This window comes from Somniosus microcephalus, chromosome 6 (genome assembly GCF_052327205.1).
Source record: "Somniosus microcephalus isolate GS21.2 chromosome 6, FLI_Smic_1.0, whole genome shotgun sequence".
In the NCBI taxonomy this organism is placed as follows: domain Eukaryota; kingdom Metazoa; phylum Chordata; class Chondrichthyes; order Squaliformes; family Somniosidae; genus Somniosus; species Somniosus microcephalus.
In genome coordinates this window covers 49,391,278-49,405,622 of record NC_140992.1, presented here as the reverse complement: position 1 = coordinate 49,405,622, position 14,345 = coordinate 49,391,278, and the positions used below count along the sequence as shown (strand labels likewise).

General features: G+C 42.7%; 1 protein-coding gene across 1 annotated transcript in view; it reads left to right on the top strand.

Moving 5' to 3' along the window:
- LOC147115698 (chloride channel protein 2-like) overlaps window positions 1-14,345 on the top strand; it is a 644,493-nt gene that overhangs the window by 551,603 nt on the left and 78,545 nt on the right. The window lies entirely within an intron of this gene.

Below are 14,345 nucleotides of genomic sequence, written 5' to 3'. Positions count from 1 at the left end.
TAACTAGGTCACATTCAGAAATTTGATGTTCAGTTCAATAATCTCATATGCACACTTAAAAGAATTTTTCTGTGAGATTAACCCTGGTTAAAAAGGTTTAATCTGTTTCTGACCATCTTGAAAGCCACTGCGTGAATGCCTGTGCAGAATATCTATATAATATGTTAAAAGAATCATGTCTGCACACACTTCTGCTCAATAGTTTCTATTACAAACTCCTATGTCCACAATTATAATGGAAACTGCTTACGCAAAATGTGTTGGAGAAGTGATTACACCTACCCCTAGTGGAGGCATTGCAACGGGGTCTAAATACAGTGTGACAAGATTCTATTGTAAATGTGGATAAAGGAATTTATAATGGAATTTTATGAATAAAATTAGTACAAAAATAGTCAGAATGTATGACTTTAAAATGGGGACTGAATCATGTCTGCATGCCCTGGTCCTCACCTTCTAAACCTGCTTCATCTGAAGACTATACTTGTTCTTGCCTCTGTGTGTGCATTGCCACAGGAGATCGACTAGCATAATTTAATAACTTAATTTGTCATTCAATCAACTTATAAATTCTTGAGGAGGTCTTGTTTCATCATCAGTCTTAGTTAAAAATAATTATCCATAGGAAAGTAAAACACTAATAAAACTGGGTAGCAAAACAATAATAAGCAAACTCTTCAGTACTTTCTTAAAGCTACCCTAAATGGAAGTTTTATGAATAAAATTAGTACAAATATATTAATGTACATAAGTTAAGGATAAACATTCAGTGCTTTTTCATATTTCAGACTTTGATACCTGAATTATTGGTTACATATAATAAATATCTGATAGTATATGTGTCTTCGATAATATCTAAGGAAATCTTAAGATTAGTACATTTTTTATAATCAGAATCAGTCTGAGCAGAAACTCATATCACCTGATTGATATTAATAAATGTACTTAATGGATCACTTATTAATGATGTATTTTATCTTTGTAAGTATGCAATAAGAATTCCTGTACTCTTCTACACATGTGGGCTGAGAGAATATATAGGCAGAAAACCTGCCTCAACCAATACTGATCTGACCCAGTATGAAAGAGTAGCAAGAAGATGAATCATTTCAGTTTTCCTACCTCTCTGGGAAGCATCTTCGATCTTCTTGATGATTCCTCACAACAATACAACTGAGATTGTGAATGGAGTAGATTGGGGATCATGCAAACCTACATCTCATCATTCCATAGTGCAATGCAATGTTCCTGCACTGCTTGTCACTCCAATCTTCCTTTAAAAAGTTATAGCCAGATAATTGCTGCTATTCAAGAATATTTCCACAACAGTCAAGATCCACAGTCTGTTAAGGATTCAAATAATTGAAACTGAAAAGCAATCCTTAACATTGGTCTAATAACTGTAAGTGTCCTGATGAGGTGTGTACTGCCCCATTGTGACACTGTGGTGACTGAGGCCACCACACTGTGCCATACCAATAACCAAGGAATTAGCAGCTTGAATTTTCAAATGTACATCAATCACTCCACAATCTATCAGACACATGAACATACAAAGAAAAAGGACAGAAAAAGGGGATGTGATCCATCAAGTCCACTCCATGCAGACATAGTGCAGCCTTGTACTCCTTCGGCCTACTTCACAGCCATGCATTCTCCCGTGAGAAACAAAAATGCCTAAGCCTGAAATTTATTTCTTGCTTCCTTGTCATTATTGCACATAATTTCAGAGATTTGGTAATTCAAGGCACCCAGGATAAAAGCACTGATGAATCCTACAGAATAGGTGTGCTTTATGGTTTCCCTAACACCAAAACCCTTTCTTAAATGAGCACCATCGTCATGGAAAGGTGTTTTGGGAAATTTTCTGTGTCGGTGGATAGAGAAAAACATTATATAATTTTCATTAGGATGTTACATAAAAGTGAGAGAATAATGGTCCAGATTTTTCTGGAGCGGGCTATCTCACGATGTGCCCCGTTAGTTAGACTTTATCCTTCGCCCTTCAGCTCAAATTCTTTGTTCTGCAAGTTGCTGGAAGTGCAAACCGATAATGGTATCACTGGTAAAATCAGGTACAGAAAGAGAAATAAAGAGAGGGAAAGAAAGATTGGATTAAGAAAAAGAGAAAAGAGACAAAGGAAAAGAAAGAAAAAACTCAAAAGTTTTTTAAAATTTATTTTAAAATTATCTAACAACAATTTACTACCTGTAGGAATGAGACTTCACAGTTTAAATTGTCCCCTTTCTGGGTTAGAGAGGTTGAGTGTCAATACAGGAACATAAATCTCCTCATTGAAAAGGTACTTGCACTGTTAAGCACCAGCCCTAACTTTTTGCAGCGAGTTTAATTGGCAACTAATGCACAAATGCAGCAATTTCATGAAACTCATGGGGAGGTTGAGGGCGAGCTGCTGTTTTCGCGAGCCTAATGGCAGAGTGGAGCAAATTGGCCAGCAACTTGTGGTGATTTTCAATTCTCTTCCTCGCCACAAGTTGCTGGACGATTTACACATTAATAACAGTGTGCACCAATAAACCTGCTGTTGTTTTGGCAGCAAAATCTGGGCCAATGTGTTTTGATGTGACTTAAGTTGTATGTGTACCAACAAGTTAAAAAGATGTAAAACAGCTCTTACAATGATAATAAAGCTTTAACTATTATGTGTCCCACTGAATAGTTGCCCGATCAAATAAAATTCTCACTCTATAACCCCTCATGGACATTCAGGCAAGTCTAAGATCTTTAATTATTTTCCAAAATAATTTACTTTTACCTTCCACGTGCTGTGATCACCTAATGTTCCAGAAGTCCATCTAATGCCCTGTTGAAAGTCTGTAAAGAATCAGTCTTCACTACAATAACAACAACTTGCATTTATATACCACCTTTAACGTAGTAAAACATCCCAAGGCACTTCACAGGAATGTTATCAGACAAAATTTGACCAAGCCTCTTAAAGAGATATTAGAACAGGTGACCCAAAAGCTTGGTCAAAGAGTTAGGTTTTAAGGAGCATCTTAAAGGAGGACAGTAGATAGGCAGGGAGGTTTAGGGAGGGAAGTCGAGAGCTTAGGGCCTAGACAACTGGCCGCAATGGTGGAGCGATTAAAATCGAGGATGCACAGGAGGTCAGAATTGGAGGAACGCAAAGCTCTTGGAGGGTGTAGGGCTGGAGGAGGTTAGAGATTGGGAGGGGCAAGACCCTGGAGGGATTTGAACACAAGGATGAGAATTTTAAAATCAAGGTGCTGCTGAACTGGGAGCCAATTTAGGTCAGCGAGCACAAGGGTGGATGGATGAATGGGACTTGGTGCGAGGTAGGATATGGGCAGCAGAATTTTGGATGAGTTCAAGTTTACGGAGGGTGGAAGATGGGAGACCAGCCAGGAGAGTGTTGGAATAATTGAGTCTCAAGGTAACAAAAACATGGATGAGGGTTTTGGCAGCAAATGGGCTGAGGCAAGGGTGGAGTCGGGTGATATTGCGGAAGTGGAAGTAGACGGTCTTGGTGATGATGAGGATATGGGATTGGAAGCTCAACTCAGGCTCCAGTTAAATAAATCTGGAATAAAAAGCTAGTATCAGTAATGGTGTCCACGTAACTATCGGATTGTCGTAAAAACCCATCTGGTTCACTAATATCCCTTTAGGGAAGGAAATCTGCCGTCCTTACCTGGTCTGGCGTATGTGACTCCAGATCCACAGCAATGTGGTTGACTCTTAACTGCCCTCTGAAAAGCCACTCAGTTCTCAAGAAGGCAGCTCACTACCACCTTCTCGAGGGCAATTAGGAATGGTCAATAAATGCTGGTCTTGCCAGTGACGCCCACATCCTGTGAATGAATAATTAAAAAAAAGAACACCAAGCTTGCGAACAATCTAGTTCTGCCTCAGACAGTGGCCAGGGAGGAGGATCTAATCGATGGCTAGGGAACGGAGTTTGTAGCAGGGCGCGAAGACAATGAGCAGGATTTTCATTGGGCCGTGGAGGCGGGATTGGAGGCGTGTGGGGGGTTAAAATCTCAAAATCGGGGGGCACGAACCCATCCCGCCCCCAACCCGCCTCCATGCCAGTTTCAAAGGAGGCGGATGCCCGACTTGTGCTGGGACCTGCCTCCCCGAGGCGGGAAGGGGATTAGTGCCAATTAACTGCCTGTTAACAGGCAGTTTTTAGCCTAATCCCTATTTTTATTCCTGAAGTGTGGGATTCCCGACGGCTCCAAACCACGCCAAGTTAGCGAGGCGGACCGTCGGGCTGAAGGGCTTGGAGGGTTCGAGATGTCCGGTGTTCAGGTGAGTGATGGGTGCATGAGTGCAGAGGTAAGTGTGTTTGGTGTGTGTAAAGTGTTTAAAGAAGTTTTACTTACATTTACTTACCTTTACAGCCTTCCTTCCTTCAGGTCTCGGGAGTCCCTCATCTCACCGGCACAGAAAGCAGAATGGCCGCGAGCTGTCAAAAGTTGCAGCATTCAGCTTTCTGTTCTGGAGAGATCTCTAAATCAGCCTGAGAGGAAGGAATTAACTTGGAGTATAGATTGTCAGTCAAACGCTGATATTTCATCTGTTAAAAGCTTTTAACAGATGAAATGTCAATCTGTGACATCACCTGTTGCCAGGTGGCCCTTAATTGGCCTGCTGAGCCCGCTGGGCGGGCTCAACAAGGTCAATCAAGTGAAAATCGCGTGGCTTGGCCACAACTTGATGGAGGCAGGACTACAACCCTGACAGTTGTAGTCCCACCTCCTACACGCCTCCTCAATCAAAATGGCTTTGGTCTTCAAAATGTTAAATGCAAGTTGTTGTTGTTGTTAATGGGAGGAAATTTCTGCTCATCCAATACTGGATGTAGCACAAGAAGCATGACAAATCAGATGCAGTGGGGGGGTTGAGAGAGGATATGATGAGGTAGAACTGGGTATCATCACCATTCATGTGAAAACTGACATTGTGTTTTCGGATGTGTCGCTGAGGGGCAGTATGTAGATGAGAAATAGAAGGGGATTTCTCTGGAATTCTGTTCCACAGTTTGACCACTGTCTGGGAAAAGTAAAACTTCCAAACATCCAACTTCACTCTGTTTCTCTCTCCACAGATGCTGCCTGGCCTGCTGAGCTTTTCCAGCATTTTCTGTTTTTAATTCAACATCACTCGCTGCTTCTTCAATTTATATCATTCTGCAGTCCTCATTTCTGCCCAAGCTCATCACCTCAAACACGCTCATGCCTTTAATGTTAAATACCTATAACTAGCAGAAGCGAATAGAGTCTTTACAGGAAGCAGTGTAGATCTAAGTCACTGTATTTCCAGCGAGTACAAAACCCAAGATATTGACTACTTTAAACATAAGCAGAAAATGCTGGAAACATCCAGCAGATCAGGCAGCATCCTGAGCTTGCATGGAAAGGTACCTGTGGAAGCAGAGCAGATAGTAGGGGTGGTGGAGGAGTGAATCAGGGTGTCACGGAGAGAACAGTCCCTTCAGAAGGCGGAGAGTGAAAGATGTGTTTGGTGGAATCATGCTGGAGGAGGCAGAAATGGCAGGGAATGATCTGTTGAATGCAAATACAGAGGCTGGTAGGGTAGAAATGAGGACAAGGGAGATCCTAACATGGATCAGTGGGCGGGGGAAGAACTAGAAATGGGACGGATCTGGTTGAGGCTCCTATCTACCGGGATGGGGGGGGGGAGTCCTCAGCCGAGGAAAATACTAGAATATATCAGCAGCTCTGGTGTGGAAAGTAGCATCATAAGAGCAGATGGAGAAACTAGCAGAAGTGAATAGAGTCTTTACAGGAAGCAGTGTAGAAAAAAGTATAATTCAGATAGTTGTGGGCTTGTAATAGATGTTAAAAGTCCATTCCCAGAGATAGTGTGAAAGAAGTCCAGGGAGGTAAGAGTCATAGATGGACCATGTAAAGATAAGGGATGGGTGGAAATTTGAAGAATAATTAATGAAATTCTCTAGATCAGAGCAAGAGCATGACAAAGCAGTGCTGACTTAGACCCTCATCATGAGAGATGGAGAGAGGGATCACACAGACATATCCTTTTGCAGCATCTGTCTCCAGCACCGACTTATTCCACATGCTTTCCGGCTCAAATTTCACTCTTCCTTTCTCAAATCCACGAATGATCACCAGTATCTCCATGATATTCAACATTCCTCGAACCGCTTCATGAAATTCACCCACTCCGCTGTGGCTGCCGCATTCTTGCTCACGACCTTTTTTTCCTGTATCATCGATTCATTCACAGCTTGATTGTCTACCTTCATAGCTCAATGATCTCGGGCCAGGGGATCATCCTTGCTGTCCTTCTATTACCTTCTCCAGAGTCACAATGTCTTTTCTAATGTGGGGAGACCAAAACTTAATATTGTAAGAACGGAGGGGGCTGCCTGCAGCAGAGGGGGCTGCCTGCAGCAGGGAATACGTGATTGACTGAGAGGTGGTCGTTATTTCAAACCATATTAGACCTTTACCAAATCAGATTTTCTTTTAGATGCCACTTTTATTCATAATTGCAATGTAATTTAAAATATTGTAGAAAACAGGTCAGATAACATAGTTGTTCAAATCAAATCTTGTTAATGCTAATTTTCCAGTTGCATGATGTTTTGCCATAATGTTAAACCTGGGACTTCTGAAGCATCTGAAATCAACTTAGCTTTTATCTGTTAATTTTCTGCTTTCTAATGTCTAATGTAAATGTAGCTCTTATTCTGCTCAACCTTTCAAACAAAATTTAATAAGTTTTCAGATGATTTGCAATTCAATCAAATCATAACATTGCAGCTGTACAGGCAGCTATAAAATATTTGGTGACTGTCAGATGAATTTGTAATGTGTTTAGAGGTATAATTTAAATGTCAAGTAGTTTAAAAGGTAATACAGTGAAATTCACTTCTGTGCAAATCTGATTAATATTAACTCCACTCATATGAAAAAAAATTCAAAGTCCCAATTTTCCCTTATTTGTTGCTGTGGTGTTTCTTTTTGTATACAAACTCTTTTTTACATACATTCCTTTTGTATACAAGAGCAATGTTTACAGCCCACTGTTAACCTCCCTGAAATACTTTGTGTGTTATGCAAACTTCTTTCCATTAGAATGAATTCTGAATCCGGTTCTAATTATACCAGGATTTGAACACCAAGGGTTGGATTTTCATTCAGAAGTCGGGTTGGAGGCGGGACTACAACTTTCGGGGTTGTAGTCCTGCCTCCATCGAGATGCGGCCAATCCACGTGATTTTAACTTGATTGACCTTGTTGAGCCTGCTGGGCGGGCTCAGCAGGCCAATTCAGGGCCACCCGGCAACAGGTGACATCACAGACTGAAATTTCATCTGTCAATACGTTTTGACAGATGAAATATCAGTGTGTCACAGCTGTTTGAAGCTGTCAAACACTGATGGTCTTACTTCTAACATGAGTCCTTCTCCACAGACTCAGTTAGAAATCTCTCCTGCACAGAAAGCTGCAGGCTGTCACTTTTGACAGATCGCAGCCATTCTGCTTTCTGTGCCGCTGAGATGAGAGACTCCCCGAACCTAAAGGAAGGAAGGCTGAAAAGGTAAGAAAATGTATGTAAAACTTATTTAATCACTTTAGACACACCAAACACACTTACCTTTCCACTCATGCACACATCACTCACCTGAACACCGACATGTCGACCCCTCCAAGCCCTTCAGCCCGACGGCCCGACTCCTTCAACTTGGCGTGGTTTGGAGCCGTCGGGAATCCCACAGTTCAAGCTTAAAAATAGGGATTAGGCTAAAAACTGCCTGTTAATTGGCACTAATCCCTTCCCGCCTCAGGTAGACGGGTCCCAGTGCAGGGCGGATACCCGCCTCCTTTGAAACTGGCATGGAGGCGGGATGGGGTCGGGACCCCCGATTTCGGGAATTTAACTCCCCACACGCCTCCAAACCCGACTCCACGGCACACTGAAAATCGAGCCCCTACACTCTCCACCCCTATTGTGGGAGAGCATAAGGACACATGGTTCTGTGGAACAACAGAAGGTAATGTAGACTGTCAGTGAGGATGATTCCTATTGTCAGAAAAAACTTGGGCTTTTCAGTTTTGAAAGAAAGTGCCAAGCAAGAACCTCGGAAGTATATAAGATAGTAAACAGTATAGATAAGATAAATCTACGACACTGTGGCCCGGTAAACCATTACAATAGGACAAAGGGACAAAGGTTCAAGCTGGAGACATGCAAATTTGAGACTAATGTCAGGAAGTTCTTAATACTTAGTGAACTTCTGGGAAGGTTGATAGAGGCACAAACCCTGGAACCAGTTGAGAAAGAGTTGGATTCTGTGATTGGGTTATGTTCTTTCTGCTTGGATTAGCCAAGATAAGCTGAATATCCTTCCTTATCCTTATCAATCATATGATACATTCAAAATAATACATTAATGCTGCAGGCAGACCTTTCCATTCTTTATTACCTTCTCATTCGCTAAAATCCAATCACAAATTATTACATTTCAATAAACTTATACTTCTCTTCTACATTGGAAAATCTGTTCAATTCCCTTTTAAACAATTTACAGACCTAACATTCTCTGCTCTGTGTGAAAAATTATTTAACTAGTAGTTAATAACCCTGTACAAGAAGAAGCCCCTAAACTTTTTGCTCTGTCAGTAGCTTCTTAGAGCTAATCCTCTTCTCCTACAATCCAGATTCAGTTCAAATAATTCATTCCATTCAATTTTATCTCCTCCCTTATTTTTAGAAACCTGAATCCTTTCTCATTTCACTTTTCATTTTGCTCAATAGTATAATCTTAGATCCTTTCGTATGTCTTAGTAGAACTGTTGCAAATTCAGGACTGCCATAGATACTTTCTGTGTTCAGTGGTGTCAGTTGCCTCTTAAGCAGGTTGAGCGTTTTTCTTTTATGGGAGTTGACTCACACTTCCATGTAGTGATAGCATCCCCTTGAGATCTGGACCAAATACTCGTGTCTTTTGCACCAAACCACCAAGTGGATCAAAAAACTACCAGATGAGGCGAGGCTTGATATAAATTGTTGAGCTGCTTTGGTGCACAATGAGGTGAACATACAGAGCAACAGTTATCAAATTCACTTAATTTAACTTCAGGCTTGACTCTAACTCCTCCCTCCTGTACTGCATCATTCTTGCAGCACTTTGCTGCATAATTGCATCAGTAAAGGGTCTCACAGCTTTTCCTTTAACAAATCTTAGCTGCTGTTCACTGCTTTCCTGTCCCCGCCGGGAGTTGTGGCTTCGTTCCTGATCCCTTCCCTTTTAGGTGGGTTGGCCAAAAAAGCTGCTGGACAAGCCTTCTACCATGCAACCAGCTTCATGTAAAACACAACAGGAAGGAATATTTTATCCCCCCCCCCCCCCATTCTGATTGTTAGTTGCTCCTTTGCTTCCCATCATTCAATGATGTCAATGTCTAACTTTAATACACATTCAGCAGCTTGTGGCTTTCCTTTTTAAACCTATGGAAGTCCACTTTTTATTTAAAAATTCAACACTTAAACATAACTTTTTTCCAAATTCTTTCTGTGGAACAATGGTCAAAATAATCCTGAAACGTGACAAGGACATTTATTTAAGTCCAGCTAGGCAGACTTCCTTTGTGTGTGATGTATAATGAAATTGTCAATATGTTTCTTATAACTGCGGTTATGACGGCACTACACACAGCACAGAGAAAATCTTCCAGCACCATTTGTCTTTGTTCCTTTCGTAATGCATATATGTCCATTTGGAAGTACAGTGACTCACAATGTTTTATTATACAGAGTAAATACCTAATCCTTGAGCCCGTGCTCGTAGCTCCTAATAATGCAGTTAAAATCTGTTTTGCTGATTACTTTACTTTATCTCACACCACAAAGAGAACCCTCATCATTTTTGTAAGCTCTTTTCTCCTGTCTTTAAGGCTTTGCACTGTTAGCTATCAAGGAAGCCAGACAGGCAATCTATTCCTATGTCTCTGCCAGTGCTACTCAGAAGCTGCTCATTTGGTGGTACGTGAAACCATTAGACTGCTTTTGTAAATACAGGTCTGCAACCACTCCGAAATCTTTCTCTTGAATAACCTCCATCAAAGTTCAGCCATGCGTCTTGTAATCACAGTTAATTTGATTTGTATCTACATGCGTTACTTTCATTTATTTGCACTGAGCAGCATTAGCTCAATAGCTGAGGCTCTCCAGATCCCTTTGAATCATCTCTGTGTCGTGCATTTTGACATCCCACACCATTTTTTGTAAACAATGAACTTTAAAATTGTGCTTTTGTTCCCTCATAACATCTAGATCATCTATTCTGCCATCCCCTTTGAACTAAGGCACATTAATAAATGTCAGTTGAAAATCAGTTCCCCCTCTCGTAATTTTAGGATATGTTTTCCAATTGGTGAATTCTTACCACCCTCATACCATTTCACGATAACACCTGCTTAAGAATAGCACACGGAGCGGCATAATACAAGTGTGCTAAGCATTTGTGGCTGCACTTCACCAAGTAGAACATATACCCACCTTTTCATTTCCCTGCCCTATACAACCAACCCACCTTCCAGCCATTTCCCAGCCAGGAGGTTTCAACCAATGCTGCTTTTAAGCTGGCCATCAGAAGATGCAGGAGAGAAGGCAAAGGGTGACCCGTTCTCTAATTTTTATTTCCTGTCCAAAAAAAAATTGTAAATTTGTGTGGAGAACTCCTCATCTGAGTCCTGTGCAGCAGAACTCGTGTGTAAAGTCGCCTTCCAGAGAGCTACCCTTTCCCCCGGCCTGGCTGCAGCCCACTTGTGCCTGGTGACTCACCACTTGCAGATCCCGCCTCTTCCTTCTCCTCCTCCACATCTTACTCTTCCTCCTGAGGTGGTCGTGGAACCTGCAGTGGCAAGGGCTGCTCATTGGATCCCTCCAGATCCAACTTGTGAAGGTGCCTGTAGAGTTTTGTGAAAGAACCAATTAAGGGTCAACCCGGAGCACATCCGGTGATTTGAGGGACTGCTAACCCTGAGGAAGCCGTCCACTTAACTCCAGCAGATGCCCCATATCAAAACTCTGAACCTTCAACTGGTAGACCGCGGAGTTCTACAGGGTACTCTGGGATATCCTAGGAATTGACTACATGCACATCCCCTCTTCAGCACAGACTATAAAATGCTAGCAAAAGCATGGCCACCAGTTTCACTCAGTGCTGGTCCATGTGATCCACCATTATCAGTCCAACATGGTCTCTAGTTCTCTTTGATAACATTCATTTGGTTTGGAGCGCACTCCCTCCACTGCTCCTGCTCCCCCACCTCCAACCTCCCAATTGCCTTTGCCCCCAACCCACCCGCCCCCCCCCCGGCCCCTTTTACCACTTACCGAAATGCCGGGGACCGATCACGCGAGTCCATGACTGCGGTTTCCTGCCTACAATCTCCGCTACCGCCCACCAGCCAAGTTTGATGGCCCTGCTCTGCTTTGAGAGTGGAGTGTGTCAGGGGTGCCTCATCTCCAAACAATTGTATTTCATCTGCTTGGAACATTTCTTCCATTGCTTGCACTGGAGGCTTCTATGACAGGCTCTGTGTGGATTGGGCATGGAAGCCATTCTTTCAGCTCACAGCAGTGACTTACTTCTCATGGTGACTGTTCTGGTTGACCTGTGGGGAATGCGCGAGTGCCAATAAGTGTATCTGCCGCATCCTCCACAAGGATCGATTAGGTTAAGTGTTCCGAACTTTTAGTGGGCCAGTGGCAGGAAGACTCATCAGAGAAGCTCCATGTAGACAGCTGGAGAACCACCTATCTATTATACCTTGGAGTTTATCTAAGTTCCACTGAGGACATCAGGCTAGCAATTTGGACCAAACTGGAGCTGAAAGTCTCTGCTAGGCTCAGATACTGGACAGGATTGTTCTGAGTGCTTTCTTATGGGGAAGAGTCAATCATCATAACCCAGCAACTATTTTCTGATACCTGTTGGTCAATTTGATCCTTCCTCTTGAATTTGTCGCCAACATGCTAAAAGAAAATTGTTTGATTTCTCCTGGTCTCTCTGGGAGTTCTGATCTCCTGCTTAGGGAAGGTGGTTAGTCACTAGTGTGCCTGCACATCCTTTAGCGACTTTCCACCTTCATTTCCTGTAAAGATATCTATACATCGAGAATCCTCTGAAGTGTGAGTGCTCATGAAATTTTTGCTCTGCCAGCTGCACTCTCTGAAATCCAACAGATAGCTCTTCTACTTCAACTTGCAAGAGATCTCTCTCCAAGTTGCTTGTCACCTATCAGGAACTGCTGAATGTTTGGAGCGTGTTCTTTACCAGCTGGGGCTGTCTCTAAACGAACAAGCCTCTCTTTAGGGATACCCAACTGAGCAAGCCCGTTTTACCGGCGTATAGATAAAAGATAGCGCGGTGACTCTGTTATGTGTACTAAGATGGTTCAAGGGTGTAGAGCACTTCTGTCTGATCCCACCCCATTCAGATGGAGCTGCTCATAGACGCAAGGTCCCAAAACCCATGCTTGATCATGTTCACCTCAAATTGAGCTGCCACTCAGAGATTCCTTATGTACCATTCCAGTTTGCAGGGATGGATTTCTTGTGCTCATTGCTGATGCACACTCTCAACTTCCTCACCTTTGTCTTCTATTGGGATACTTCCTGACAGAATATCTTATCAACTCATATGGGCGAGCATCCCCCAAAGAAAGGCTTTGTATTCACAAATCCTTTGCTGCTCCAGTAGGGGACATGGGAGACAGAGTGTGCTGTTTAGCACTGGGGCATCAAACATTGATTTGAGCCATCTTATGGATGTCCTAGCTGTATGTCCATTCTACAACCGGACAAGGCCATTTTCCACATATTTATGCAGTGTCAGAGGTTGCAGTCCATATTCCATTATCTAAAGGAGCAGTTCCACAGCTTTTGGTCACACTTCTTCACCCAATTTTTTATTGTTAGTCACCTGATGGGCAGGGCAAGCAGTTCGTAAAACTCCACAGTTTCAAGATCATCGGGGAGGGTCTCCCCAAGTCCTTGCCCGTATTCCAATCCTTAGTAAATGCCTGAATGGTCATGAAGTACAACACACTGTGTCCACCAGTTCATTTGAAGCCCTCTGCAACTGGTAGGCACTGCAGGACATGGATTGTTTTATAGGTCCAAATTGAACAATTGTTATTTAAAAGATTTTTACTAATCTACATTTTTAATTTGAACAAGCCCACCTGTCATTCATTGGCCTTCTTCCATGGGTACTTCAGGTTATAGAATCATAGAATGATACAGCACAGAAAGAGGCCATTCAGCCCATCGTGCCTGTGCCGGCTCTTTGGTAGAGCTATCCAATTAATCCCAGTTCCTTGCTCTTTTCCCATAGCCCTGTATTTTTTTCCCTTCAAGTATTTATCCAATTCTCTTTTGAATGTTACTATTGAATCTACTTCCACCTCCCTTTCAAGCAGTGCATTCCAGATCACAACTCGCTGCTTAAAAAAATGTTTCCTCATATAGCCTCTGGTTCTTTTGCCAATCACCTTAAATCTGTGCCTTCTGGTTACCAACCGTTCTGCCACTGGAAAAAAACAGTCATGATTTTGAACACCTCTATCAAATCTCCCCTTAACGTTCTCTGCTCTAAGGAGAACAATCCCAGCTTCTCCAGTTTCTCCACATAACTAGTCTCGCATCCCTGGTACCATTCTAGTCAATCTCTCTGCACCCTCCCCAAGGTCTTAACATGATTCCTAAAGTGTGGTGCCCAGAATTAAACACAATACTCCAGTTGAGGCCTAACCTGTGTTTTATAAAGGTTTAGCATAACTTCTTTGCTTTTGTACTCTATGCTTCTATTAAAAAAGGAGGAGGAGGCTCCATGAATATCCCCAGCCTCAATGATGGTGGAGCCCAGCACCTAAGTGCAAAAGACAAGGCTGAAGCGTTTGCAACCATCTTCAGCCAGAAGTGCCGGGTGGATGATCCATATCGGCCTCCTCCTGACGTCCCCACCATCACAGAAGCCAGTCTTCAGCCAATTTGATTCACTCCACGTGATATCAAGAAATGGCTGAGCACACTGGATACAGCAAAGGCTATGGGTCCCAACAACATCCCGGCTGTCGTGCTGAGGACTTATGCTTCAGAACTAGCCGTGCCTCTAGCTAAGCTGTTCCAGTACAGCTACAACACTGGCATGTATCCAACAATGTGAAAAACTGCCCAGGTATGTCCTGTCCACAAAAAGCAGGACAAATCCAATCCGGCCGATTACCGCCCCAACAGTCTACTCTCAATCATCGGCAAATTGATGGAAGGTGTCATCCACAGTGTTATCAAGTGG